The sequence below is a fragment of the Sinohyriopsis cumingii genome, unplaced genomic scaffold (genome assembly GCF_028554795.1).
Source record: "Sinohyriopsis cumingii isolate HCF-2022 unplaced genomic scaffold, ASM2855479v2 utg003294l, whole genome shotgun sequence".
Classification (NCBI taxonomy): domain Eukaryota; kingdom Metazoa; phylum Mollusca; class Bivalvia; order Unionida; family Unionidae; genus Sinohyriopsis; species Sinohyriopsis cumingii.
In genome coordinates, this window is record NW_028316448.1 from 222429 (window position 1) to 249127 (window position 26699).

Consider the following 26699-nt stretch of genomic DNA (forward strand, 5'->3'; position numbering starts at 1 on the left):
AAAGATGAAGAAAAAGAAAAACGATGACCCAAAGACAAATCCTGCAAACTGTGTGCAAAAACGATTCCACAGATTATAGATGAAAACTTTACTATATTTAGCTTCAAGATATTAATAAATTCGGATTACTTCCTCCAGTCTGCTACAGTAATTCATGCCCATTGCACTCATAAATTGATTATAGTCCTTGCAGTATTTTGTGTGGGCCACAATATTTTAATTGATGCAACTGATGCTCCATTCTTCAGTTCAGTGTTGATTCAAACATAGCAATGTCCCTTTGGGATGTGTGCATAAATAAAGAATGCCTGTCCCTTCATTACCACACTTGTTGAATGTATCGTGTCTCTCTGAAAACTGTACCATGTGAGAAAGAATTTTATAAACAAACTGGACATAAGTATTGCTAGACATATACTCAGACCTGAGACTTCATAAAAGACTGCTTACTTGTGAGGCATTATTAGTGCTAGGGTTTGAGGTAATAACTTGCTATATGTTTGGTAAGGCAAAATAAGGGGCCTTATGACTTAAATTGAAACTGAAAAAACAAAAGGTTCAAATGCAATAAACTTTTGTTTTTCCTCATTTGTTATATTACAGTGCCATGAAAGGTCATTTCTTTTATCTTTTTAATCCCTTGCCAATTTTAAGTCATCATCACTAACCAAGTCTCTAAATCAATTCTTGGCATATTTAGCTAAAATGGTGTCTACTGTTCCATTATATCATTGATTGTTTAGCTTGCTTGTATGGAGCTTAACACCATTTTTCAGGACATCATAGACTTTACATGGCAGCCAACATATTTATTGGAAGAAATCAACACACATAACGCTACTGGCAAGCTTTCCCATATACACACATTGGTTGGACTAGAGAGAGTTGATTAGTGATGTGTATGCCTAGACCATTCTATAATCCAGGGACCCATGATTGAATACAGCTTAAAGAAATTAACCCTAATTCAATTTCCTTGTTGCATTTAAATCATAACACCCACCATGCAAAGTGACACGTCTCAAGATTTTCAAATTTGTATATGTTTTGCAACTTTTAATTCTGAGTTGATGCATGTGGATGTGGAAATTCAGTTACTGAATACTTAGCTACTTATATAAGGAGCTCTCACACTGGTAAAAGAATGCAATTGGGATTTTATTTGCAAGAGGGCAATTAATTGTTCAAAATACTGTTTTAGCTAACTACATATGCGAAGGGTTGATGTATAAAAAAGAGGATCAAGAAATCCTAGCTGGTAAAGATAATTGTATCCAACTTGATAGAAAGTCAGAAGGCCTTTTAATTTTGTACAGCAGTTTCATTAAGGAACCAACTATAATACCATTAGAAGTTTATGAGCAGCAAAAACCACATTTAGGACCAACTAGACATCAAAACCATATGCATAGTTCCATTTACGGCCAACCAGACATCAAATAGGTCATCTAGTGAAAGCACAATGTCAAAATGATCAGCCATCTAGGAGAAGTAGCAAGGAAGGGGTTTTCCAGATGCCCATTAAAACAGCCATATTGGAGGTTAGATTGGCACTATTTTCATTTACGTCCAACTAGACATAAGAAGTCTTTCACTGATATGACGATTCATTCAGGAGAAGTAGTGATAACAAGATTTTCAGGATGGCCACATTGGTGGCCTTATAGGATGTCTGTACAGCACCATAATTCTCATTCAGGACCTGCTAGACATCAACATAAGTATTTTGTACACATGTTGACACGCTGACACAATTATCCATTCAGAAGTAGCGATAAAAAGTTTCTTAATATGGCTACTGTGGCAACCACATTGTATGTGTGAGTGGCACCATCTTGTTTTTTCTTCCAGATATTTTCACACAAATATCATATTTAAAGATAACATGAATTCATACAAGATCTTGTCGGTTTATTTCATAACAGATTTTTCCCTCATATTAATATAATCTTTTGAAAACATTTATACATTATAGTTCTAGAAATTTTTCATGCTCTCAGAAACTATTAAAATCACAGCAGAAAGTGTTATGTTATATCTTTATTCAGCACTGAAAAATATTTATGAACTCTTAAAGTTTTTTCCCCTATATTAACTTAATTTAATGAAGATTTTCAGACTATAACCTTTCCATTAGATTTATTTTTTCAAACATGGCGTAAAAAGTATGTTATAGTAACCAATTTTTACATTGCCTTCACCATCGCAGAAATCTCTATAATCAATTTCCTAGTAAAGAAAAGCCAAGAAAATAAATGGACAGTTAATATTCACTTCAGGATCACAGACCTGAGGCAAATATGTCATTGTTAAATCAAACATTTTTATTGTGTTTCCTTAGACCTAAATATATATATATATACTTGCTGTTACTCTAAACGAAGGCTGGTGATCCAGTTGATAACCTTTTGGGGGTTTTAAGGATGTCTTTAAAATTAAGGCCTTAAAAATGTTGAGATCTTATATTAAAAATGACAATTTGAGCCTTGCAGATTCATGTCCACAGGTGCCCAAATAAAAAAAAAGGGGGGGGGGTGCAAGGGGCAAGCTTGTTGGTGTGTTATAAAATAAGTGACTTCTCATCGGTGTGCTGATAGGTAATGTGTAATTAAATCACTGTTGTAATATTAATAATGAGTGAGTCTGCACAAAGGAATTTCATACAGCTAAACTAACTCAACAACTAGAGGCAATTAAGAAATATATCCACATTCGTGATTCTGTCAAATGGCAGATACAACAGCATCAGGAAGCTCAAGTGGCATTTACAGAAGGTAAAGAGCCGCTATACTTGTTATCTTTTTAGGGATGTGCTTGGATTTTGCCCTCAAGCTGGAGCAGTCATAGGATATATAATAAATCGCCACGGTCGGAATTTATCCCCAAGCTGGGGTAATCGATGGGTAAAGTCTTATCCACAGTCGGGGATTTATTCAAGCTTCAGGTGCAAGTTTTTGTGCATCTCCATGCCCTTGCATAAAACACAGTTACACGTTTTTTTATATAGATATTTTTCAGTTGTAGACAGGAATAATATGTATTTGCGAGTGTTTGAAATGAATGGGTTCATTATGAATTGAGTGGCACTACATTTCAAAAGCAAAATTGGATTGAAATGCAAGAACTGTAGTACGGAATTAGTGTTGGTTCTGGATCGCAGAATGGAATTGTGTGTGTGTGATTGGATTTTTAACGTAGCTTGAATAATTTTTCAGTCATATTGCTACGATGTCTGCAGTGTGGCAGTTTATAGTGATGTATAGCACTGGGGCATCATGCTGCAAACATGTAGTATGATGTTGCACCCAGCCACATTATCCTGACACCAGGCCGATCAGTCCTAACACTAACCTCTTAATGCTGAGCGTCTAGTGAGGTAGCTGTTAATACCATTTTTGTAAGTCTTGGGTATGACTTGGCTGGGGTTTGAACCCATGACCTCCCGCTTCTGAGGCGGATGCTCTAACCACTAGGACACCGGAGTGGTCAGAATGGAATTGTAACAATTACAATGGAAGCAATTTGTATTATGCTTGTTGGGGCATTCCTCACTGATGGCTGTCAGTGACATCATCATGGGAATGTGTAACAGCCACATTTTGTAAGAACAAGGTGTAGTTGGTGAACAATACAGACACTTTTCTGCCATTTCCACTGGCATCATCTCATATGATGTTATTTAAAAAAACTTCCTACAACATACTCACAACATATAAAACCTATATGCAAATCTGATGAAAGCTGCTTGTGTTTCTGAAACACATATTCCATACTGGTGGCAAGAATGTCCAAATCTACATTACAAAAATGAAAACATTACCATCCACCTAGGAGTTGCAAATGTATGAAATCCTCTTGTTGGGTAGTTTTACTAACAGGCTTTACAGCAGGGCCTTCCATTAGATTTAAATGTGGCAGGTAAGTTGACAAAGTAGGGTGGGGGGTTGGGGGGACCTACCCCAATGGGGATAATTCATTTTTTTTTTTAAAGTAGCATGGTGTAAAGTAAAAGTAGATGGGCTGATAAGGAATCCACTGAATTTACAGGCTAAAAGTTCAGACAGTTGTTTTTAAGAGAAAAATGAAAGAAGGAAACAATACAACAGATATTTTAATATGACTTTAATGTTTATTTTCTAGATTTAATTAAGATTATGAATCAGAATCAGTCTCCAACTCCACTGTAAAGTTTATCTATTACTTCTTCTGCTCAGGCACCTGCAAATTAAAACAAAATTGTAATGCTTAAATAAAGTCATATCATCTCAGCACTAGTTACATATGCAGAAGTCATGTTAATCAGCATTATAAAAATGTATGAAATTTTCTTTACTGCACTTGTGCTTCCTTTACTATCGTTAAGCCATGATACAAGATAACTTTGCACTTACTTATCATTTCTGGCAAGTGGATGGTGCAATCAATTTGCACAAAGATGAATTTATTTCATCCAAATATTTCATGTGAATAAAAATTCCAAATGGAGGCACTTGTCCGATCAGACAAGATATATGCATACTGTAGTTAGCTGGACTCTAGCTTTGATAGTCCTGGGCAATAGGATAAGCTGATTTTGTTATCAGTTTAGAAATGCATCCGCTTTACAAATACTATGCTTTAAAAGACGAAACTGAATCCAATATTGATGAAATAAGAGTCATTTGGTTTACCTTGTTTTTTATCATTCTGCGTTGGTTGGGTGCATATTTGAGGGTCTCTGATATGGTCTCTTCCATTCCATTTGCCTTTGCTTTGCCATTAGTTTTCAAGCAGGCTTCTGCAAGAGTAATACAATGTTTTAAAAAAGTTTCACAACAAAGGATGCATTGCATTTTTCTAAATGCCAGCAATAATCAATGGAATATTTTTAAAACATGTACTTTGAAATGTGGTCTCAAGTTACTTTATCAATTCATTTAAAAATCTCTGGCAAGTCACATGAAAAACACAATTTAAATCAAGCCATACTTACTTATCAAAACCTGACATATCACAAGCTCTTGAAATGCTTTTTTCCCTTTACGTCCCTTTGGACTATACTCTGGCCAGTCTTTTTGTTTTAAGCTTTTTCATCATCCTGCAGACACTATCCCCAATTGTAAACCTGCCAAGGAAGCTCAAGTAGCATATCTGAAAATAATAATAATAATAATAATACTATTTTTTGATTCTGATATTATTATTAGTAGTAGTATTTCATGATCGATGTGACAAAATATGCTTGTATATAGTTATTTTTTGCCATGGTTTTGCAAGCAAATTTAATTTCTCTAACTTGAAAAAAATTTGATAACATTAACTATGCAACACAATGTACTAATAGCAATTATAAACCAAATTAACCACCGTGAATCTATTAACTTCATAAATGACATTCACTCAAGGATTGAATTAAAGTAGTCACATAATATGCAATAGTGTATATGTAGTAAAATACCTGTTACATGTTCATCTCTAAACATGTTTTGGCCTACATCCGTAAGACAAAACAGCCGACCACTACATGTTCACCCCACCCCCAAAAATAATTATACAGGCACTGCAGAACTTGCATAATGCATACTGAGGTTCACAACAGCAAATAAAGGTTATAACAGTTTTTTTAAATAGAAAATAAAGCCCCAATTTACCATCTTCTTGGAGAGTTTGGGATTCTCCTCCAACCTCTGGCAAAGGCCCTCTAGTTCCTCCACTGAATCACATGGCATTGCAAGAATTTCTTCTCTATATTCTGTGTCTGGGCCTTGTGTATGAACTTGGAGGGCCAGCTGCTCCAACAAATTCTCAATATTTGTGTCCAGTTTCATAAGTACATTGAACTGGAAATCTGTAACAGATTTGTGATGAAATTAGTTTTGAAAGATCAAGATCATTATTATAAACTCCTTAAAAAGATCTGTACAGTGAACATGGGTTTAACAATGAAATATATTTATGGAATGAAATACATGGTTTTTGTACAGTTTATATGAAAACTTTTCCCATAATCCTTTATTTTTTTATTCCCTGGATATGTTGTTTCACTGCTGGTGTCTGTAAAGTCTGCATTCAATGTAGATGGTTTAGGCATCTGACTTACACAAGACAATGGTATACATCAGAAAGAAAAATAAAAAAAAACAATGGAATGATGAACAGTCGACACATCAATGAAAAACAATTCATTGTTTATTTGCACAAATAAGTCTTGAACAGTATGTTTTATGACCTATAATTTAATTAATTAACATCTCACAATGTTCTGAAATAACAGTATCTAAGCTACAAGAGCTTGTGCTTTCATGTCATAATCTTCCATTTTGCAAACAAATTTTGATGTTGAATCAATGTATATGACCTTAGCATTGAACACTAACATTCAAAATGTCTACAAGATGACAAGACTATTATCAACTGAAGTGACAACAAACCAATGAGTTTTACGTGCATTGAACATAAGCATTTTTAAATGCTACAAAATGTGTTTTTAGTGTATGGCCACAAATTACCCAACATTTTGTCAAACATAAAACAGTTCTACTACCTTAGATGAGAATTAAATTCATAAATACAGTGTATAATTGACCTACTCGTATTTAGAGAGCTGTAAATGAAATAAGAGATTATATAAAAGTCAACACCTGTAGTATTTGTTTCATTATTCTATAATGTACATTTTTTTTCCATCCTCAATACTTACTACTTGCAGAGGAACTGGCAGAGAGAAATCTTTATATTCTCCACTCCAGAGTGGATGGGGATGGTGATGGTGTTGTCCTTCTGGATGCAGCTAAGAGTATAAAGATTATCACTACTCCTTAATTGCAGTAAAATAGAAACAAAGAAATCAGACTGGATTTTTTGGCATGTAAACAAAATGCATACTGGTTGCAATGACCACTGTATATAAAGCAGTGATACAATATATCACAAAATGCATTCTTTTTTAACAAAACATCTAATCTCATACATACAGCATCATGAGTAAGTAAGTACTCTTAAACACATCTTATTAAACAGACAGAAAAATGATGAAATTTATACATACTTTTGATAAAGAATTTCCAATTGTGGCATGGTATAAAAGCAATTGATAAAAAATAAAAAGAGACCAGATAAACTAAATAGAACATACCAGCAGGATAAGAGGAAATCTTGGAGTCTGCAAAATACTCTCCATTTCAGGAGGTTTTGGATGAGATGGCTGACCAGAAAGGTTTCCACTTGAGATTTTCATCTTTTTTCAGTTCTTCATTTTCATCTGAAATGTCAATGAGAACTTGTAAATACTGTATGAGTCCTTGAATACACTGACTCCTTGTGACATACAGGGTTTGCAGAACAATCGCTAGCAATATTCACCACTTTTAAATCCAGCTGGTGAATTTTCACCACGAAATGCATCCGAATGCGGTGAATAATCCTGGATTAAAGACAAAATAGTGTACAGAAATGTGCAATAAATTAGTCAAGCTCCAGACAAAACAAAGATATGATTTATCTCTATTCATAATGACTTTTCTTGTGCTACACATTTTACCAATGCAAATTACATTGAATTTTGTAAATTAAATGGTACAATTAAGATATGTATGTCAAAAGATTACTAATCTTCAGCTTTCCAATTAATGCTAAACACAAGTATCAAGTCATGTATTTAGTCTCTCACCACCAATAAATGCATTTTTAAGTAATCATCCTAGAGTGCACCAAAGTCATGTGAACTTGACCCAATTCCAACATTACTGCTGCTTGAGTGCTTAGATCCAGTATTGCCTTCACTAACTGATGGTATTAATACCTCTCTCTCATCAGCATGATTTCCATCATTTTTCAAAACTCCCATTGTAAAACCTCTGCTGAAACTAACACTACACCATAACAATTGAAAGAACTACTGCCCGGTTTCTAATCTCCAATTCATATAAAAAATCTTACAAAAGGTTGTTCAATCCCAGCTTGCATCTTGTCTGAATTCAAACAGTCTTTTTAGCAATGTACAATCTGCATATCGCCCTTGCCACAGGACACAAATTGTGTCTGCAAATAGATTACACTCCAGCCCAATTGATCTATGTTGTGGTGTTCCACAGGGGTCTGTTCTTGGACCTGTTCTCTACACTCTATACACTCAGCTGCTCTCAAGTGTCATAGATCATCATCCAGTGTCTCACCAATTGTACACTGATGACACCCAAATATACAAATCTAGCCACCCAACTGAAGTTGATGCTACCATCCAAGGTGTAGAGATGTGCATTTCTGATGTGAAATCATGGATGACTTGTAACAAGCTGCAGATGAATGATGATAAAACTGAGGCCATTCTGATTACAACACAAAGACTTTCTCATTCACATCCTTTACCTCACACAATAAATATCAGCCTCACCAACATTAAATTCACACAATCAGTACAAAACCTAGGTGTTACTCTGGACAGTACTCTCACATTGCACCAACATGTCATGAACATATGCAAGGCTGCATATCTTGAGCTGAGACGCATCAGCTCCATTCTCAGATATCTTTCAGTTGATGCCACTAAAACACTTGTGTGTTCATTACTACTTTCAAGACTGGACTATGGTAACTCAATTCTGTCTGGTTCATCTTAATATCTACTGCAGAGACTTCAAAAAGTTCAAAACATAGCTGCTTGGATCATACTTAGAGTACCACAATCAGAGCACACCTCCCCGCTGCTCTGTACCCAACACTGGCTATCCATTCGATCCAGAATCAAGCACAACATTAGTTCTCTGTGCTACGTTTCACTGACAGACTCTAGTCCAACATACCTATCCGACCTCACCTATGTGTACACACAAGCAAGATACTTACACTCCTCTTCCGACAATCATATACTCATTATTCTCACTATGAAAACAGAGTCACATGGACAGCATTCTTTTGCATACCAGGGCCCAGCAACATGGAATGAATTGCCCACTGAACTTAGACACAAAGACGCAGTGATCCTATTCAAGAGTGCTCTCAAAACTACTTATTCTGACTGCAAAAACAAACTTAATGACTTAATAATGTTAACTACCTTAAATATTCTCAGCATGTTTTTTATGTTTTCTAATTTCATGGTGTTTGTTTTTGTAATCATATCATTGTGTATGTTTTTATGTTGTCTAATGTTGCAAAGCGCTTAGAGCTTCTAAAGATTAGGCGCTATACAAAGTCCTCATTATTATTATTATTATATTTAGCTTGGATGAATATTTTTTAAATCAGTGGCCATAACTAAAACAATGGGATTTTGTTTTATGATCATAAAAGTATGTTGGACACCATCCATGATGTACAATGCTGTCTGACATTTCTATGCACCTAAGGTTTCCATCTCAAATATTAAAGCAAAATGCATACCAAATTTGACAGATTGACGAAAATAAAAAAAAGCAATGCTTACCATTTGAAAAGAGGCAATTGTCACTAGAATATTCTATTCAAAATGATATTAATTTTGGACACAGGGGATACCACCCCCATGTTTTCCTGACTCGTGATATGTCAGCCTATTCTGTGCACAGCTTTAAAAGATGTAATGTTTATCCATCGAGCTATAGAAATGAAATACATTTACTGTAGACTGTTTCTGTCAGCAGTTAAGTTGAGTAATTAGGTCAGGTTTATAGCTAGTTTACAAAATTCAATGTAGAATGCCAATAAATGACAAGATATATTTTTGCAAACTAAAGTGATCTTGAAAAAAGATTAGTAAAGTTTAACATTTTATAAAAAAATAAGCTATTATGTGGAAAAGAAACAACAATGAAATAGGATGCAATGTGTTTACGTCTAGTTTTGGAAGGTACCGTCTCTAAGGTACCGTCATAATTGTACCGTAGTTTAATGGGTGGAAAGGCCATTGAAAGGTAAGGGCAGTGCGGAGACCATCGAGTATGTTCCAGAATAGCTGAATCTTTGTAGATACATAGATCCATTCGAAACTTCAGTCCGCAAGCGAAACACTGTACTTCGTATCCCAATCCTGACTCAGGTCCGAAGTAGACAAATCCTGTTCTAGCTAAAACATACGAAGAAGGTAATCCTTCCCTATCCGTAGGCCATTTTTGAAACATGTCCAATCGACGGGCACAATCACAATAGTCAGGTAAGAAGACTGGAAAATGGTAGGGTTTGAACTTGGAGTTCTCGCTGGATTTCTCACTCGATTCTTGCTGTGGCGAAGTCACCCTTCTGGTGGGTGGCTATCCTCTTACAACCAATGTTTTATACCGACATGTCCATACGGCAAAGTAAAGTGGGTGGGAAGCCGCACTCGCTTCTGCTACATGATTTGATAGACTTTTTCCAAGGGTCGACTGACGATGTGGTGTGTGAGTAAACGTACAATCTTGTTGGGTTGATAGGTGGTCACTTTCTCTAGACTGCAAGGCTTCTTTCAATACGCCAAAGTTGACCACTCGACTGGTACGATAATTCAGAGTAAGTCCTTTCACTTTACACTTCGTGTGCACTTCTTGTTTGTCCCAGTATTCATAGCCGTAATTTTTGGGACCACCACTGACGAAACTTAGAATCTTGTCATCGGGGTGCTCGTCTGTCCAGGCTCCTAAACGGTCTCCTTCGATGTCAGGGTGCTGTTGACTCGGGTGATCGATATAAATGCAACTGTCCACGTCAAAGTACAAGACACGTTCCCCTAACAGTTCTAAAGCTTCGTACAATTTTAAGCGAGCATGAGCTGTCATGTAAGCTGCAATGATGACATTTCCAAAGGGGTCATCTTCTACAAAGTTCAGATCTTCTTCGTAATTCACCAAGATCAAATCCTCACGAACGACGTCCACGTGTTTCATGAATTTGGCTTTGTCGTGAATCATCTGAAAGTAGCGGGAAGGTTCGGTCAAATACTCCGTCTTGGGTAAACACAGTCATTGTGCCATTTTACCCCACAAGCAATTTAACATCACTTTGGCAAACGATCGCCTGCCTTCGTTTTTCTCAATGTGATCTAAAGTAATGCCTTCTTGTGCCCAGAATTTCTCTCTGAATGTCTTTTGGTCTTCGGGAGTGTGACACCAGGACAGATAGCCACTGGCTTCTTGCTTCAGTTTCAAAAAGGCATCCACGTAGTCTGCGAAAATGCCTTTCTGTGTGGGGTCACCCTTGTGGAATTATTGTGTCTTGGGAAAGTGGCAAATTTCGTACACTTCTAACAGTTGGTATCCCATGTTCAGAGCTTTGAACAATTCTACGCTGACCCATGTCCCCGTCAAGGCCCGTTCTTCCTGGGTGTGATGACAAGGTTGATCTTGGTTGCACGTTTCAGCACAAGTACGGCACAAAGGAAACATAAGTTTGCCTTGGCAATGGCGAGGTAAGACGGGATGGTATAGGTTCGTGGGAGGCAAAACTTTGCACTTTATCAAGCCTTCGTAGTGTTGAATGTTTTTTAGGTCGATGTGTTCGGTGAACAATTGTGGGTGCCCTGCAGGAAAGCAACAATATTTGCACACGTAGGGATACAGTGAACACACGTCCAAGTATTTGATTTCTTCTCCTTTCTCTTCATCAGCTTGGTACAGCAAACAGGTGGCATTGGTCCTTCCTCCGTACAAACTATCCCTCGGGTTCAGGGGGTCCATGAACTGGTAACTTTCCATGCGGCGTTTAAACTCGGGATCGGTGTTCAAACGGTGATCGTATTTGTGTTCCCACATTTCCACCACTTGGTATCCTTCCTGTTCTAGCTTTAGGCGTCGCTGACAAATGGCCTGGTACAAGTCTTCCATGGTTCGTTGTAAGAACTGATTTTTAGTGCCGCGGTCAGGGTAACAGACGGGACATCCGTGAAATAAGCAACCGTTAAACTCGTACATGATCTTGGGGTTTTCTAAGTCCCAGCCATCGACCGAATGCATTCCGATGATCTTTTCGCCCTGTCCGTTGCGGGCATGCTGAATCCATTTGTCTTCCTTGTCGCACAAGTAATGCAACCAGCATGGGGCTTTGACCGAGTATTGACGTTTGACATAGTTGGTCGTTTGAGGACTGATGACAGCCACAGTGTTTTCAAGCATGAATCGTTGTCGGTAGACTAAGGAACACGCTTTGGCAATGGTGCAAGCTTCTTTCAAAGGATCAACCCCTCCGTGTTCCATGAACAGTTCTCGAAATTTTCCACAGCATCGCCGTAAAATGTCCACGTCAGAATGACGATACTTTAGCATTTCTTCCTGAAAGTCGAAAGGGTCGGAGGCGTGAGCCTGGTACCAAGCGTAGAAAGTTTCTCGTTCGGTACGCATGTTGTCAGGGTCGTAATAGTGAGCCTGAGGCAAATGGGGTAGAACGGCGTGTTGATTGGCTTCTGTATTGAAAAAGTGTGGAAAGTACCCTTTAGCCATTTCTGTCATTCCAAACATTTTAGGCATTCGACTCAAAGGCATGGCTAAGTAGCTCATCGAATCTTTAAACTGCACTTGTCCCACTTGCAAGAAAATGATTTTGGCTCCGTTCAAAGTGACTTTAGGACGCTCGGTGCCACGTTCCGTATAGCATCTCAAAAGAAACTGTCCATCGTATCCGGAGAAATTATGAGCCATCACCGTGGCATGGTGATGACATTCTCCATTATGTTCGATGTCCTCTTGGCTCCATGTCTTGTCGATGGGGTCTAAGACCCATTGTGTGAAATCGGCTAGTGTGTTCGGTCCTTGAAAGATTTTTTCACGCCCTCCAGGAATCTTACTGCAGTGAGGGCAATAACTCAAGATAGGTTCTTGAATCACTTCTCGCAGGCTCAATGAGCCACGCATAAATTAGGAATGTGAATACCGGTCTCTTGCATGCATTCGAAATCGAAAAAGATGAAATTGCCTTTCTTCTTCTTGTGACCATCCTCTTTCTCTGGTTGGGATTGGTATTTTTGCATGTAGCATTGGTGTTCCAAGTCCACGATGCAGTGACAAATGTGACATTTTTTCTTTCCTGAACATACGTGTGCCTTGGTACTGTTGATACATAGACCTTGTCCACACATTGGGCACAATCTCAGGAGTTGACAAGCACATTTCTTCTGTGAACCTTGCATCTTCAGATGTTGTTGGTAACAGGCAGGGCTGACAAATGTGCGCAGACAAGCAGGACAATGCACTGGTTCTTGCCCTTCGCTCAGACAGGGTTGAGAGGCCAAACATTCTGAGCATTTCGATCCACAATGTTTGTGTTGCTCTCGATTATTATAACCATCATAAGTCACATTTCTCACAGTAATATTTGTATCCCAGGAATCCAGTGATAGTGGTAATGGTATCGAAATGGTCATCGTGATGATAGAGGTGAATGTATTTTCCATCCTTGAAGTCTTTCCCTCGAAACAACAGAGGCCCGCGCACTTCTTGAGGGTGCACTTTCAAGGTGTATCGTGGAGCTAGGGCATCTTGCAATTTTTGCATCTCAGGAATGCCACAGGATGTGTCTTTGGACAGGCATGCTTGTTGTAACAGAAGTTCTGCTTCATTTCGTTGTTTGGCTCGGTTCGATTTTCGAATGTTCTCCCAGGCTCTTTTCCATTCTACCGTGTCGTTCTTGTCGGCATAGGTTCATCCCACCACGATGGCTCGGGCTAAACACATGTTAATTTGGACAAGACTTGTTTTGGTAATGCGAAGGTTGTTGACCAATAAGGTCTTTCTGCATTGTCCGGTCCCTTGAGGAGGAGAGACGTGGGTCATGTCCAGTGTGGCTTTTCCATCGGTGATGTCAAACTGGTCATTAGATTGTTGCACGTGTTGAATCTTGTCCATGACTTTGGAAGTGGTCAATTCTGCAGGGCTGCTAAACTCGATCCAAACAGGGGATTTCAAGCCGTCATGTTGTATGGAAAGTCTCAAGCAATCATCTTCTTTGGGTTGACATTGTCGCTTGAGTGTGGTGAGCAAAGAATCCCACATGTCGGTGATGAACCCTTCTGCTTTCTCTAACAGTACTTCAGACTTGAAATCTTTAAACTTCACTGTGTATTTGTAAGCCGTAGTTCTAAATTTTCTAGAGGGACGCTTTTCCGTCTCTCGAATGTCATAGTACTTTTCAGGGTTGACTAAGGGTGGTAAACTTTGTTTAGAGGGTTTGGATTCTGGTTCACTCATGTCCTCTTCAAAATCACTGGCATGAATTTGTGCCAAGACTTCAGCCCTGGTACGAGGCGATAGATCACGTTTCTGCCTCTTACTTTCTTCTTCTTTCTTCTCAAATGAATTGGATCATTTCATCTCGATAGCAAAAAGTCAAATGACTAAAGTTTAAACACCATGGACTAATTTATAGTCATAGCAGACCAGCGTATATAAAGGGTATGTGTCTTGTCCTTTCACTATTCATTTCACTCTCAAACTGAGCACAACGATGGAAGAGACTACCAAGATCGAACGTTCAATAAGAGCTTTGCGAGGGGTCATTAGAAAATTCTCTTCAGACCAGCCGAGGGACTACTCTCCTTCCTTTCAAGATAAAAGTTAAGATACTTGCTATATCTGTCAGAAGAAAGGGCACTGGTCTTCAGAGTGTCCAGACCGTCAAAAAAGAAAAAAAAGGGGTTAGAAGAGACAAAAGTCAAGATACCTGTTATTATTGTCAAGAAAAAGGACATTGGTCACCAGACTGCCCAAAAAAGAAACAAGAGGAGTCAGAAGAAGAGAGGGATTCTTCAGAGGAAGAGGAAGAAGAAGAGGAAGAAAACAGACAGGTGAAGAAAAAGAAACAGAAGAAGAAAAGAAGGGAAGAAAGTGAGGAGGAAGAGGAGGAAAAGACTATGACGGTGAAGAAATTAAAAAAACAGAGAGTGAACAATGAGACAGAATAAGTCTATGAACTTTTTAAAGTGCTCTGTTGTGAATTGTGAATTGTAAATATTTATAAAAGAATAAATTAATTATAAAAGGTAAGTGTCTTTGGGTTTTGATTTTAAAATAAGAACCTACACTCACGCACACTCATACACAGACAGGTACTATTGGGTAAAATGATTTTTTTTAGTTATTGGCAATTGAAAGTCTATCTCTTTTCGAGAGACGTGGATGGCCCTGAAAAGGGCCTTTTTTGGTGTAAGGGGTGAGTTTAAACAATCAACTTTAACTGTCTTAAGCCTTTGCCACGGCCAAGGCCTACTTCTGGACTGCGTACTGTTGATGATGATTTCGTTGAAATCACTAAGGGTGGTGCGGTAGGCGTAGTCACAGGGTTGGAGTGTTTAGCTTGGGAAGGTCGTATTCTCTTCAGCCGTAATAAAGAAGTCTGATACATTTGTTTCAGACTTCTTAACTCCGCTAAAATGTCTAACAGTACCGTGACCGTTTGATTTTGATACCCTTGTTTCTTTGCTGCTGCTTCTTCTTGTTGTTGTTTTTTTCTTACCTCTTCTTCTTGCTGCTGTTGCTGTAGGAGAAAAGCTTGTTCCGCTTCCTTTTGCTGTTGTATAAATTTCTCCAATTCTTCTTTCTGTCTCTGTCTAAAATTTTCCATGTGCGGTAATGAAGGAGAAGGTGACGAAGGTTCAGGAACAAATTCTTGCAAGGTAAAAAAATCCACAAAATCCCAATTCACCTCTTCTGAAAGTAAGTCTGGTTCCCTTGGGTAGTCTCCACCATCAGTGCACCCCAATTGATCGTTTTCTGAGTTTCCGTCATGTTGAAAAACTGTCGCTTAGATTGACTGCGCACAGGCGCTAGCGAATCTATATAGACTATGTGACGTCACAGACTGCTCTCTTCGGATTGGACGTGGGCTGACTGAATTTTGTAACGCGTGTTTGGATTGGTCAACAAACTCAATCCGTTTCAATCCTTCCTCTCCCTATAAATAAGTACAGTTCACTGCATTCCTTCACCTGTTACTCAGTACCCCAACATGTGGACCGACGTACAATCTTCAACGCTTGTGTCTTCGATGATGTTCCGGACGGACATACCAATGTATGTCCGATCCAACTGGACAGTTATCCACAGGACAGACACCAGCCTATGGATGCGAAGAATCTTATGTGGAGCATCAAGGATGCCTCAAAAGAGTCTTAATCTATGGTCCTGCAGTCAGGCGCAGCCTAAGGTCAAGAGGAAGATGTCACAGATGCCCTTTATGTTAAGGGTATATTAACATAAAACCAAAGGCCCTTTTCAGGGCCATTCCTATCTCTCGAAAAGATCTTGACTTTCAATTGCCTACCCCATTTTTTATTTTTTTGTTTAAAAAAATAATAAAAAAATAGAGACCCCTCCCTGTTTCAATTTTCGCCTGTTCCATTTTCATAGACCCATCAGGTCGGGACCTTATTAAAATAGGGTCCCGACCCTGTTCCATTTCCCCTAGTCCCATGACAGTCCCACGATTTATTCCCCATGTTCAATTTCCCTTGTCCCTAGAGTGAATAGTTTTTTTTCTTTCTCCCATGTTAAATTCCCCTTGTCCCTAGAATGGATATTTTTTTTTCTCCCATGTTAAATTACATAGTCCCCCCGTGGATATACCCTTTTTAACATGGAAGTTCCCTAGTCCCTAGACCGTCCCTATTCACTACTACCATTGTCATTACCAGCCTGAAACCCAATTTAATGCCATTTGTATAAATCCATTTCAAATAAATAATTGAAGTGTAAAGTCAAGCAAGTATTCTGTTTGCAGATTTTACATTTTAGATATTATAGTAAAGTCATATTTTCTCTTGTTTAGTAAACTTTATTGCAACTGGTTCCAAAATAGTAAATCTTATTTAATGTTCATTCACCAGAATAGGTATTAATACAATCCCGAATTAACTGTATGGTACTAAAATATACCCTGATCTTGTGTGAGATTGTAATATACAGAACTATACCTCAAGACAACAATAATATATTGAATTTATATTATATCAAGACTGTCATGGTTATGAACTCCAACTTTATTCAGGTTTTTTCATAATAAATGATCATCTTGTGCTATGGTTGAAAAGAAATCAAAGTTCAGTTTAACTCCATTCTCTCCACATTTGTCAGTTGCTAAGAGTCATACTCATCCTCAGTGTTATAGTAAAATGTAATCTTATTTGGATCAATCTTGGTGGTGTAGTATATGAATGGAGAAAGAATATTATCATCCAGATTAAAATATGTTTTATTCAGACTCTACTAAAATTTTTAGTTGGATATGGGTTACGGAGCCTGATGTGTACGAACAAAGCAATGTGTACCATGACCTTTTTAATTTAACATTTTAAACTCCTGCAGAAGAAAGAGATTTTTTAGATCCATTAAACTGTATTAACAAAAACATTTCTTCAGTATGATTTTCCTTTACTTAGTATTGACAAAACTCATATTTTAAAGTTGTTGTTTTTTGTGTTTGGTTTGGCCTTTTATGGTAAACCAACACAAGTAAGTTATTTAGTGCCAAGGCACTTTAAGTATAGTGCCTTGCCCAAGGACACACCATGGTAGCTAACCCAGGTTGGTCTGATGGTAGAATTTGAACCTACCTTATTTCACAGGTCCAGAAAGCTAACCACTGAGCCACTACAGCTCCCCATCTTATAGTGGAATGCTGGTATACTTTATGATCAAGAAGGATGGGTTGGGGTATGCATGTTGCATCTGAAAAAAGTGATGGAATTTTTGTTTACATAATATTTTAGTCATAGAATATGAATCATTTTCTATAGATTTAAGATGTATCAGATCAAGTTAAGAAAAATCATATATTCTGTTTCCTGGGAATGTACTAAAATTCACTGTTATTGTTTGATTTTTTGGTAGTAAGCTTACTTGGTATTTTTTTCTTTTTAACTTGAATACCTAATTTGTTAACATCCTATTCTAAATCTTCATAGTTCTGTCTATTAAGTGACAACTGTTGATACATGTAGGGAAGTTTCTGTTTATATCTTTTGATTTTTGTGATTCTGGAAGTTGCAGTATTTGTTGTTGTATTATTAACCATTTCAGTAATTTAATGAATGCAGAGTATACTGCTCTATAAATGAAATTTAAGGGAAAATAATGTAAAAGTATGTTTCACTGCAAATATAAATTGTTTAAAATAATATATCATTTATCATATGACTATTCAATTGTGGTAACTAGTATTCCATCCAATATCTATATATTAAAATATGTTTTTTCATACAGCTGGTGATCATTTTGATACAAGTCCAATTGAACATAATCAAATTATCAATGCAGGTGTTTTTATTAGTAGTAGTATTGCAAGTATAAGTGTTAGTATTAAGATTTCATATACAGGTATGATAAGTGCATCATAATGTTTAAATGATGCTCCTTGTTACAACATAAAATATGTTCATTGAAACAAATGGTTCACTGGTAAATTGGCAGCAAAGGTCTTCACTGAATTATGTTGCATAAACTATTTTACAATAAAACATATATGATGCATCTCAATTATGATGAATGTGAGGAGGAGGATTAATAATAATGCAATTTAAGTTATCTTCATAACATAAGTTCTAGCAGATGTGTAATTTGTATGTGGTTCATCATCAGTTTGAAACTGGTCTATGATTTCTGGATCTGGACATATCTGGTCCCCTGCTGTTGTGCTGCTATGGTCTTTACAGTTCATTAGGATATCAGTTACACTTGGTTTACATTTAGAACCCCATGGGATAGAATGCCCAGTTTGAAACTGAGAGAATGGTTAATTATCCATAATATAACTCCTGCAGTTATTATTAGGTTTGATATCAAGGTCTTTCTTTAAAAGCTTTTCAACTCAGGTTCTGTTCTACCATACAGATAAATAAAGTCAAATTCAAGGCTTTCAGATTTGTCCAGTTTGTTTCATGTGTTGCGGCAGACAGATTGTATATTGCCACTGTACCATATAAATATCAGTGCTTAGTCTGCTCTCAGTTGCTGTGGTTTGATTAGTTACAAGTGTCATCACATGTGACTAATTATTGACCAATGTAATGAAACTTGTATAATTAGAAGGCTGGACATAGTACACAATTAATTTTACTATATGTTCTCTACATTTGTTTCTCAGTACTGACCTTTCCACTGTGTGACAATCAATGCAAATCATATGTTAATCTAAAATACCTTCAAAGATGACTTCACGGTGAAGTTCTTGTCAAAGGTTGACCTGCTCTTTTTTAGATCATTGACTGTCAACATAACAGCATGTAACCAGAACACGTATTTCACTTCCGGATCATCACCAAGGCCTTATTACTCACTGTGCACTGTCGCCAAAATACATACAGACAACAACACCCTGAGCTCATATTATCAAGAATAAACAGTTACCTTTAAATCCCTACCAAAAATGCATAAATAAAACTCTTCTATCACCACCAAAATGAGAGAGGAAAAAATGTTCTAAAAATAGACTAGAACTACATTCGTGGGTACTGAACTGGAAGTATTAATTGTGATGTAATTCCTGACAGGCTCCATGTTTTATGCCAATTTTAGTCAAACTTTTATATTTGCATGCTATACCTATTTCAACTTTATACATGAAGTCTTTTTGAATTTCCTTGCAAGGAAAACATGTGACACCTGTCAGAAAGTATGTAGTGCTGGTGTTCCACAGGGTGCAAGTTCTGGTCCAAGTGCTCTTGAGAAACCAAAACTAAATTTGCTATATCTTCCTTAATTATAGGAATTTTTCAATGCAGTAAAAACCTAATTGTGATACAAGATAAGCCCTGTCTGAAAATATGTTTGAAAGTTACAAATGTTGATAAATTCAGTTTTAATGGCAAATTAAATAAACATTTAAATTTTAAAAACTAAATTTTATTGAAAACTTAAATTTTCATACAAGTTTTAAAACACAGTTTGACAAATTTTAGACAGAAAAGTTGACTAATGAATGATATTTAAAACAAATGGTAGTTTGGGTCTGTATAACTGATAACATTTTCCCCAGGGGTAGTGAAGCATCATAGCTCATAGTGATTTTGGCAGCAAACCGCAATATGCCTGTCCAGATGCATATAGGTGTACACACTAAAGAAACACTGACAGGTGCTATGTTCCACATTTATTGTGTCAGGTACTTAGGCAGTTGTTTCCATAACTAATAGCACATTCAGATTTAAAGTTCTAATGGGACCACTACCATGTTTTATAGCAAAAATGCATTCCATTTCAATGTCGATAACAACAAAAGGTGGCAATGGGATAGGAAAATAGTTTCTAGGGAGGTTCTACCTTACTGAAAAATGGTGCTGATCTCTCTCATGAAAACCTAAGCCATGTCTTTGAGGTGCCATATATCAGTGTGGTGATATGAACTAATCTTGGTCACTTATGGCAGTACACTGCACATGCCCTTATGAAACCATGCTATTACCACCAGACTACTCAGGAGAGCTTCCAAGCTGATCCAACTCTAACACTTTGTTCCAGATACCAGGCTAGACCTGAAAAGATACAATATGTTTCACTTAATTCTAGAAAACAGTAAGATCTATGTAAATGAAGTTAAAATGTGTTAGATATGGTGATTTCAAATTAACATTAAGGTTGCAAGCATGGGGGAAAATATTAAACTTGACAGAGTGACACTCAGAAATGTGAAGCAATGGCCATGTATTAAAGTGTTAAATTCATCCTAAAAGTATATGAGGTTTCTAGAAGCACATTTAGCCATTTACAAGTTAAATGACTAATCAGGTAGACTATGTATCATAAAGTTTAAGGCAATGTTGGGGTGGTGAGGTTTGATCATTGGTGTAAACATTATTACATACCAGTATACAGGAAAGTCAAGTGACAATGTACTAAATTAGAATGTGTTACTATAAGCATTCTTATTCATGAGGGAAATAACGATGTTGGATATTGCAAGTGAATACAGCCAAATGTGGTCCTACAAATCAACTATAAGCACCAATAAATCCTATATTATCAGCTAAATGTGAAATTCTCATCCCCAAAACTTGTAAACAAGGATGGAAATTTGCATATGTGGGACATATACAATGTACTTGTTAAGATCAAATGTGCAAACATAATTCAAATGATCTATTTGAACATTTATATGGTATTTTGAAGAGTGTTAGTTACCAATTATTAAGCTCATTGATTGAGTGGAATCAGAAATCAGCTGATGTTTCAATACCGCACTCTGTCAAAGTACTAAATTGAAATATGTTACCATACATAGGCATATTCATGATGAAAATAACATTTTGGGATATTTTCAGTGCACATAGCCATAAATGTGCTTTACAGGTTCACTATAGGTACAATGTCAGCCTATATGATGTACTGAATGTGAACTTTTGATCCCAAACATTCTAAAATGGATGGATATTTGTACATGTGGGATATGTAACCATGTACAAAGTTAAATTCAAATAATTTGTTTGAATGCTTCTTATGTAATCTTTAGAGTGTCAGTTAACAAATAGTATTAGTAATTAATAATGCATAAAGCAAGATGGATCATTAGAATTCCCATAACATCATATAGGCCACAATGCCGCACTACACCAATAATATCTTAACCTAACTGAACAATGAAATGGAATGCATTTTGTATTCAACTTACATCATTTTGCTTTTTTCTTACATCCAAGGGTAAATATACCTGGGGGAAGCATATTTTATCCCTTTGACCTGTATTTCATTCTCAGACAGCTTAAAATGATTTAGTACAGAACTTGAGTAGGTTCTAGTATAAAGTTTTCATTGCTGTCCTCTCACTAAATACCTTATAACTATGTTTATAAAGAATTACTGAAGGCTATACAAGCAGATGTTTGTTACTCAGGAAGTGACCCCATCGTAAACACATAAATTAACTGATTGGACCCCTAATAAATAGTCTGAATGGCCAATACAAATTATAATTTTGTCTTCATGTATTTTTAATGAAGGTCTCATTTTGACTACAAAGATATTTTCTCTGACAAAATGTGACAAAAATCCAACATTGGAGCTTTTGTATGGTGTAGGAATACATACATGCTGATAACATTTAATATGATTCCCAAAAATATTATATATGTGCATTTTAGGTGTTTTTTAATTATTTTTTTAATTTTTTTTAAAATTTTATTAAAATTTTTAAAATAAAAATTAATTTTTTACTTTTAATTTCATTTTTATATTTTAAAAGTCAATATACATGACATATTAAAATTTCATGTGTCTATCATTAATAATAAAGATTTTATACCAATTTAAACTTTGCTCCAATACTGCCCTGACAGGACATAGTACACAATTAATTTTACTATATGTTCTCTACATTTGTTTCTCAGTACTGACCTTTCCACTGTGTGACAATCAATGCAAATCATATGTTAATCTAAAATACCTTCAAAGATGACTTCACGGTGAAGTTCTTATCAAAGGTTGACCTGCTCTTTTTTTAGATCATTGACTGTCAACATAACAGCATGTAACCAGAACACGTATTTCACTTCCGGATCATCACCAAGGCCTTATTACTCACTGTGCACTGTCGCCAAAATACATACAGACAACAACACCCTGAGCTCATATTATCAAGAATAAACAGTTACCTTTAAATCCCTACCAAAAATGCATAAATAAAACTCTTCTATCATCACCAAAATGAGAGAGGAAAAAATGTTCTAAAAATAGACTAGAACTACATTCGTGGGTACTGAACTGGAAGTATTAATTGTGATGTAATTCCTGGCTGTATTTAAAAACTCTAAAGATCTTAAATGTGTGCTAGAGGGTAGGGTTAGCAGTTATACTACCAATTATGTTTGTGATGAGCAAAAGCAGCTGCACAAATTTGAGCTTTTAGTTTGGTTCTGGTAGGGTCAAAGGATGCAGGTACATTTTACATTCATTTTTTTACTAGAAATAGCTATTTTCAATATTTTTCTGTGACAAGGCAACTAAAAGAATCAGTATGTGCCTTATGCATGAATAAAGTTCACTAGTACTATAACAAATTAGCATACTTTTCATCACCCCTCTACCATCAAGATTTTTTTATATTTACCTCTGTAGCAGACACAAATAAAAGTCGGCAGCTCATTTGCAGACTAAGTTACGCATATGATCTCCAATGCTCATCTAACTGTGACAGGCAGTCACCAACAAGCCAACCTATTTCCATGCCTAACTCAAAGTAAATCTGAACCACATTATAGATTTAGCTTATGTGTAAATTTATAAATGCTAGGCTTGTGATAATTAGGTTCATGCCTTCTACCTTAAAAATTAGAGGGATGTCAAAATACGAAACTATCCAGTGAGACCTATGATGTTAATTTTAATCCCTATGGGATTTGTGACATAAAAAACCCAAATGCTTAATGTATTAAAAGGTAACTAATGGGGGCAGGATCTGCAGTGAATCAATGGTTAGTATGCTAGACTCCTGATAAAAATGTTTGTGTTAAAATCCTGTTATCAAGTCAACCAGGTTACCTACTGCAATGTACCCTTGCCTTACTCCAATTCCCTCAGTATTCAGTAAACAACTAGTGTTGCTGTACATAACAAAACCAGTCCATATTGATTTTACATATTTTACTAAATCCTGACAAAAATAATTCTCTAAATAAAGAATGATTAATATGTGATGGTCTCGCATGTAATCAAACTCTTCCAAGCTTTTAATGATATGAACCGATTTATCAATGTTTATCAAATTTGCATGAAAAACTATTTCTTATTTGTCATCAAATATGTTCAATGTTTTGATCATATAAGCATTTCTGCTACATTAGATCAAAATAATCTTTTTGTCAGAAATAGAGCCCTTATAGTATTTGCAAGGTCAACCAATCAGATGCAGAATTTGAGTTTAATATGAATGAATATTTTTTTTACAAAATTGCTCTTTTGCTATATCTTGATGAGATAAATCTATTCACCAAGTCTGATAAAATTAATGAGAAATAGTTTTAAGAGCAGTAGCAAGAATGGCTAGTGAGATGTAGAACCACCACATTATATGCATAGATTTTGCTTATAGCCTCAGACATACAAGCAAATAATTAAACAAGTCAGATCTAAATTGGATCATAAACACTGTTGTGCAAATCATAAGAAACTCTGCCAATCAGATGCAAGGTCACTTCACTACCATACCTTTATCACACTCATAATAAGCATCATTGTGAAACTTGACTATATAAGCCCAATGGCCAAGCATGATCAAACTTGAATCAGCAGTAGTGGTTATAACCTCATGTATTTGCATGCATCTTCACTTCTTCAATCTAGATCTCATTTATATAAGCATGTATTCTAAGTTTAGTAAAAACTGCACTACATGTATAAATATTGCATGCGGTGGTAACATACTCAGATGAAAGATCACCTTATTATTATTAATGGTTAACACTCATCAAACTTCAAGGACAACTTAATGATTTTAGCCTATATTGTGGAAGTATGGCTTTTAGGCTGGTTAAAAAACTCAACTAATCTTATACATGATCACATGTATATACTTGGATTTTGCTCATTATTAGATTTATCCAAGATGTTGATTTAAGCCCAAAACCAAGTTTTATATAAACAAATTGATCAGAACTATGGACTCCAAAGTAGCTAATTTCTTACTGTTGAAAGACAGAAGGGGATGTGAAATAAATAACACACTCTGGACCATTACATAAACCCACTTAGCCTTTTGACCAGTTGAGATAAAATATCAACAATATGTTAAATAAGATTGATAAATTATGTTTTCTCACATTACCTCTAGCCCTTTTCAACATGGATGGTATTTTTCTTCCACATATGTCAGCTCTTAATTAGTGGCCCTTTCCCATCATGAATGTTGTAGGTGAAACTCTCAGAATTAGGCTTTTTAATTTATATCTGTAGCAGAAAAAAAACTATTAGTCTGCATATATCAATGTCACCATTTCTGTATTAGATTAAAATACCATATGTGTGTGTGTGTGTGTGTGTGTTAATTTTAGAATTTAAGCAAACTTGTCTCCATGTGTTTATTTTAAAACTGATGATGATAACACATAACAGGTTCAATGGATAAAATGTTATTTCTTACTTCTTACAACTGCTCATTATATCTGAATTTACATTCAATGTTTGTTTTAATTAACATATTTGGGATAATGGGCAAATTATTTATTTTGTAGTTTATCATTATATCATTTACCAGTCTTTTATCATTCAAATATGTAAAATATAGTACCATTATACTGACTTCATATTCTATATGATATCCCAGCAATACATATTAAGCAGATAAGTGCAAATAAAAATGTTCAGAATGTAAAATTTACTCCAAGCTCAAAGAAGATCAGCAAAAGATAATATCCAACAAATTACCAAACAAAAAGCGAAGTTAACGCAGTTACCTTTATTATGATGTCTCCAACACCAACGGTACTGTACAGCTACGTCTTCTGAGTTTTACCGTCATCTTGTCTTTCAAACCAGAATTAATTTCTTGAGCTCTTACAAAATGAAGAAACTTTTAAATACTATAATTTAAGCAGCTTCTTTACATGCCATCAGATAAATTATGGCACAGTGTTATGTCTGTCAGCAAAACGCAACTTCACATTTGGACGGCGCGCTGTGTGGGCATCGCCGACACAGCAACTGACATGAATTCTCTATTAGCAGACAATGATTCGGAATAAATCCTTCGCAAATCTAACATTCTCGATTTTTCATAGTTCCACTTTTCATTGTTGCATCTGTTTGATTGTACAATTGCTAATGATGTTCAATGAATCAACTTTAATTCATCTGCTGTCTGAAATCCCGGTTCAGTTGGTATTTTCTTCCGCGCATGATGCCGTGTAAATAAAAGATACGGTCGACATTCAAAGTGGTTTAGGTTAATTTATTATTTTTCTTTATTAAGGTCATTTGCAGAAAGTGTTACGCTAGGGTGAGAAAAAAAAATATAACAGAAAGAAAACTTTCTTTTCCAACGCTAATACTGTATATATTTCAATTTGTGATTGATGCTATAAATAAAAAAAAAATGATAATAAAGCATTTTAGCCCGTGGCTTCGGCACGGCACTCGTTTTTGTGGGTTTTTTAAAATGTTGTTAGTGTTGTTTTGGGGTTGTTTTTTGTGTGTGTACCACACTAAAAAACATACCAGGTATTAGGCCTAACGTAGGAAAAGAAATTATCCTCTATTTATTACTATTCTTACTGTCAAATGACGCAAAAGTGATCAAATTGCTATTAAGATTTTGTTTTGTATAACACTTACCGCTCGTTTTCCTCGAGATAAAGCAGCCACTTCAAAATGATTATAAAATCTGTGACAGATGAAAAACGTGGTTTAAATAATTCGTAATCTTCTGCCTTAAAATACTGTAGGAATTTGCTAATGTATTCCATGGCCCTCGTTTGAATAGATACCAACGATCATGTATATCGACCAAAATTTGTATATTCCTGCCCACAATCATGTATTTTGTATTAAACCGTACATTACACGAGCGCTCTGTGGCAAACTCGGGGGGGGGGGGGGGGGTCTCTATTATACCCAGAGGCGTAGCTATGATATTTTGCGCCCGGGGACGAACTATAAAATTGGCGCCCCAGCCCCCTCCCCGTTTAATCACATTTTTGAATATTACCCTTGTTTACTTATTATAATGTAACGTTGTAAGCCTCATTTTGGCGCCCCTGTACCTTGGCGCCCGGGGACATATGTACTCCCCTTCCCCCCCCCCCCCCCCAGCTACGCCTCTGATTATACCTGCTGTATCAGTTGAGAAATATATTGAACAGATCA

General features: G+C 36.2%; 1 long non-coding RNA gene across 7 annotated transcripts; it reads right to left on the bottom strand.

The window, feature by feature from the left end:
* Window positions 1–4109: 4109 nt before the first annotated feature.
* Window positions 4110–25796, bottom strand: LOC149769751 (uncharacterized). 7 transcript variants are annotated; one of them, XR_016419094.1, is made up of 10 exons: window positions 25292–25796; window positions 24664–24785; window positions 20314–20383; window positions 17468–17582; window positions 7115–7240; window positions 6680–6769; window positions 5631–5827; window positions 4973–5130; window positions 4671–4777; window positions 4110–4218 (listed from the first exon to the last, which is right to left on the bottom strand). It is a non-coding gene; the product is annotated as an uncharacterized LOC149769751 (long non-coding RNA). The 7 variants fall into 7 exon arrangements; XR_016419093.1 differs by having other exon boundaries at window positions 20172–20383; window positions 24659–24785; window positions 25292–25788; XR_016419090.1 differs by having other exon boundaries at window positions 6680–6796; window positions 20172–20383; window positions 25292–25747.
* Window positions 25797–26699: the final 903 nt, after the last annotated feature.